This window comes from Dasypus novemcinctus, chromosome 17 (genome assembly GCF_030445035.2).
Source record: "Dasypus novemcinctus isolate mDasNov1 chromosome 17, mDasNov1.1.hap2, whole genome shotgun sequence".
In the NCBI taxonomy this organism is placed as follows: domain Eukaryota; kingdom Metazoa; phylum Chordata; class Mammalia; order Cingulata; family Dasypodidae; genus Dasypus; species Dasypus novemcinctus.
The window spans coordinates 61048789-61054050 of NC_080689.1; positions in this window are offsets into that span (position 1 = coordinate 61048789).

The window sequence follows — 5262 nt, forward strand, 5'->3', positions numbered from 1 at the left end:
AGTGTTCTCTCTTTCTAAAGTTTGTAATGGCTGTGGGGGCAGTCATGCTGAAGATGATATATATAGAACTTGTGGGTCAGATTAGTGAGTTTTGTGCCTCTGTTTGTGTCAGCTCAATGCTGGTGTTGGAGTTGTGTGGTTATCTAAAGTGGTGGAATTTGGTTGATCTGGAACCCTCTTTTGCCATTGTCAGAGCAGTGAGTAGACTGTAGTTTGTGAAGCAAAACCCCATGCAAAACCATGTACTTTCAGGCTAATTTTAGCAACTTCTTTCCCCTCCTCCCATTATCTTCTTTCCCCTCCTCCCTGGGAAGGGGGAGCAGCTTGCCCATTTGCAGTCAATCCACACCTTCTATTTATAAGCCACATTCCTATCAAGTCATTGACCAAACTGGAAGGGGGGAGGTAAGGGAAATATCTCTCTTTGTAAGTCTATGCTTTGAAATGTTTAAAGCTCTAAATGGGTAAAATACCTTGGTCTGAGGAAGGAGGCTATTGCTTGAATACAATAAACCTCTAATTACCTGATAGCCCTTTTGAAGGTTTGGATAAATGCAGTCAAGAGTGAGGGTCCTAAAACTACAGGGGAAAAAAAGGTATAAACCTCAACTTCAAAATCTGTGTTTGGCATTTTTTAAAAAAGATTTATTTATTTATTTCTCTCCCCTTCCACCCCCTACCCCAGTTATCTGTTCTCTGTGTCTATTCGCTGTTTGTTCTTCTTTGTCCACTTCTGTTGTCAGCGGCATGGGAATCTGTGTTTCTTCTTGTTGCGTCATCTTGCTGCATCAGTTCTCCATGTGTGCAGTGACATTCTGGGGCAGGCTGAACTTTCTTTAGCACTGGGCAGCTCTCCTTACGGGGTGCACTCCTTCTGCATGGGGCTCCCCTATGTGGGGGACACCCCTGTGGTGCTTGACTCTCCTTGTGCGCATCAGCACTGTGCATGGCCCAGCTCCACACGGGTCAAGGAGGCATGGGGTGTGAACTGCAGACCCCCCATGTGGTAGATGGATACCCTATCCACAGGGCCAAGTACACTTCCCTAATAAGTTTATTTAAATGTAAGGTAGCTAGTCTATGAGGTTGTGATTAATTGTAAAAAAGTTTGTGAAAACATCTTCCAAACTGAAACATCTAAACAGTTCTAGTTCTAGAAGTCATTGGAACTAAAAACCTAGGTTGGTATTGATGGCAAAAGGTAACCTTGTGGTAATAAAATCTGTCTGAAATTCACCGCTAGGTGCATTGTTAAGTAAGTGTTAATCCAATGTCCTCTTTTAAAAAACAGGCAATCCAAAATTATAATTAAGTTTGTTTCTTTCAGAATGAACATCATATTAACCATATGAAAACTTTATCCAGATTCATGCAGAATGCCAGATCCATCTTCCTCAAGTCGAAATAAAGTAACAAACTTTTTACACCTTGTTCAGTGCTGGAAAGAAATCTTCTTCTGGAAGAAAATAAGGCTTGCCTGATTGTGGAGAAGAAAAGGATTTATTCTCAGTCTTGCAAGAAGGGGCACACAACCAGAAAACGTGGCTGGCATGCCTAACAAAGAAAAGTGACACTATTTATACCCCTAAGCCTGGCATGCAATCCTTTCCTCTGTTTCTCCATAGATTGGATACTTCAGAAGTTACAGCTTATCTGAGAAGATCTAACTTTCCCATGCAAAAGTTTGTGATTCAGAGCTTCCCCCATCACATTCCAACCATTTTAGTTTTTACCTGCTTTCCTTTGCCAAATAAGGAATGGAATTTAGTGCTGAATTGGTATTGACTTGGCTCTTTCTTGGGCATCTTTTTGACTGCCTATAGGGCTGGCTTAAACTGGTTTCTTTTGTTCCTGCTTACCCCAGGAGTGGGAGACTGAGGCAGTAGGCTCCCAGGTTACAGTAATCAATATTTTCTTCCTTTATGTGAAAACTAAACTCGTCTTCATTTCTTACAATTGCCCGTCTTTCTTTTAAACTCTTTTTAGTTTTCACAAGTCCATTCTTCAAATTTTCTAAGCGCTATCTCACACTATTCATAGTAAGAATCTCCTTCTTTAAGGGCGTACACATTATTTTGCCTACACTGTATGGGCATTTGTTTGGTTAGGGCAGTTTCAATGAGTCTTTGAACTAGCCCTCATGCACAGGGAATGATACAGAATCCGACTGTTGTAAGCCCCCCGCTGAGATAATGAGGGAAGTTAAGATAGACAGTGCTACCCCTTTCCATTTTCCAAACCAATTTTCCAGCCATCCTGTGAGTGAATTACTAATGCCAGAATTCTCTGCTAATTCCTCAGATAGGGCTGTTAGGCCTTATAAAGCTTTAGATTTCAGAGGCAGTGTTATTAGGGATGAATGTACAGCAACTACCTCCAATCATAACACACACTTCCCCTTTCTCAGCTAGCATCCTATCTAAGGCCATTCTATTTTCCCATGCCATTCTGCTAGGAGCACCTAACTGTTCTGCAATTCCCTGAACTGCATTCCTGGTGTAATTAATAAATCCCTGTTGATTATAATACATACAATTAATCCAGTCTACATTTTTATTAATGGTGATCCACCAGAACAAGAATGACTGAAACCCCCCTGCTACCTGATTTATAGCCTTAAATTCATCTGGGACTCCTTGAGGAACTCCCATATTGTCTAAATAGATCCACTCATCAAAAGAACCAAGGAAACTTCCTTTCTCGCTCCCTCAGTGGGATGATATTCGTGCATCTTTTTCAAACGGCAAGGTGAATGGGATAGCCAATCGGACCAGAGCACAGGTTCTGCCCCACCTCTCAGGCAGTATTGCTTGGAGAACACCCTTTCCACAGTACCACCACAGGTCTCCTCAAGGTCTGAACAAACTGGAGAAATTGTCAGTACGATCACTGCTTACATTCCACACTTGTGTATATGAGGCCATAGTTCGAAGGTCCGGGAATCCTTTCCCCTGTCTAGAGAGACACGCAGAATGATTTCCTGGGCCCAGATAAGAGGCAGATATGGCCTTGATGTATCCGATTTTGACTGATGCAGAGAGAGGACAACATACTACAATTTTCACCAGGCTTAGCATTTTCATGCTTTTCCATACCAAGCGGAAAGGGTCCAATTTAAGCTGTGGGCTGGCCTGCTGCACGAGCATAACAGTTGCTTTTGTTTATACTCTGGACTGTATATTTGATCCATTCAACCCAGGCACTTTTGTCCCTATATCCTGTCTCCATTTCTATGGTTTGCTTTAAATCTCCTGCCTTAAGTATCCTAACTGCTTTGGGATCATTTTGAATTGAGGAACTGGCCTTTGGTGAGTTTTCCTGTGGTCTTTCTGAAGGGTTAGGTGGAGAGGGCATTGTGGATGTCATATCTACAGGGGGAGGAAGGACACCCATATCTTTACCTGTAACATCTGGTCCCATTCCATATACTATATTGACCACTTGGTCCCTACCACTGCTCCCAGCTTCCAGTTTGTCTGCTTTCTTAATAGTTACTACTACTGAAGGCTTTTGCAGTCTGGTGGGGTGTTACCTTTATAAAAGGTTACCTAAGCCTTTAATGGCCTTGAACTTGGTGAGACCCATCCCTATTCATGGTCCATCCCTTAAACTGGGTAGTCCACCATATATCATCCCAGGAGGGGCAAGGAGGGGCTTGACTAGGCATTCCCCACAGCTCTGGGCATAGGTATTTATTTTTCCCACTCAGCCAGCACTGGTGCTCTAAATTCCCACAGTCTATTATTTGGCAGGCATCAAACTGCGCCATCTGGGACTCCAGACCTTCAGTCACATTTTTAACTAATTTGATGGGGCTAATTGCTTCTTGGGTTTGAAACATCATGGCTAGTAAGATTATTTTCATCTGTAAATTAAGGTCTGAGTTTCTCCTTTGGTAGTCTGATAGGATGGGGGCAATTGTTGACTAGGACAATACACACCTCAATTCCCTTCCCACCGCCCCCCAGTCATTGTTTTTTCAGTGTGATCTTTAAGGGATCTGGGGCAGAAATTATTGTCCAAGACTCAGACGAAGTTGTTGGGAATGTATTGTCCAGTTGAGGTACTGGTCCCTTTACTCGAGTGTAATGAGTCCAGCCTTTTTCTGCCATTAGGACTGCTGTTTCAGTTGTCAGCAAGACTTGATAAGGTCCTTCCCACGTCGTTTGGAGTTTGGACTCTTTCCACGACTTGATTAGGACCCAGCTGCCAGGTTACTGTTGGTGGACTGCAAATTCAAGAGGCAGTTTGAGCCAGCAAACCCTGATGTCTGAGGGATGACAAAGTAGAAGTCAAGGACAGTATATAATTTTGAAGAAAGAGATCCTTCAACTCAAAGGAGGGGAATTCTCCAGGCTTTCCAGGGAAGGGCAGACCAGAAAGCATTTCATAAGGAGAAATTCCCAGTTCCCTCCTAGGGGCAGTTTCGATTCTTAACAGACCTACTGGTAAACATTTAACCCATGGTAATTTGGTTTCTAAGACCAAATTAGAGAGATGTTTTCTTAAGGTTTGGTTCATTCTTTCCACTTTCCCTGAGGATGGTGGGTGCAGGGTGTATGGAAATTCCATGTGTCACCTAGACCCTGCATAATATTTTGCAACACTCTGGATGTAAAGTGACTACCATTGTTTGAATCTATGTTTTCTACTAACCCATATCCAGGAATGCTTTCTTCAAGGATAATTTTTGAATTCCCTGATGCTGTAGCTGAAGCAAGAGGGTATGCTTCTACTCACCCTGTCAGGTGATCCACAATTACCAGAACATACTTTGGTCGACCTACATGGGCCAATTGAGTATAATCAACCTGAATGCTCTGGAATGGTCTGAGACCAGGCTCTCTGCCCCCTGGCACTTGCTTCCTTAAGACTTTCTGATTAACTTTCTGACAGATTAGGCATGGTTCACTTATTTGTGTCACTATAGTAGAAAGGCCCATACACCCAAAATGCTTGAGGATGAGGTCATACATGCCCTCTACTCACCACTGACTACCTTGGTGTAAAACTGCTAGTAATTCCCTCATTATTTGCTTATTCAACAACTGCTGGTTGTCTGGGAGGAGCCACTTCCCTTGGTTATCTAAGGTTGCCCCAGTTGTTCTAGTTCTTTTACTTCCTTTTCAGAGAATACAGCGATTCCAATTTCTTTGGGGATTGTTGGAGATTTGGGCTTGAAGTGTATCAGGAATGAAAGAAAGAAAAAAGGAGAGTGAAAGAAAGAGAAAGAAAGAAAAAGAAAGAACAAGAGAGCTGCGA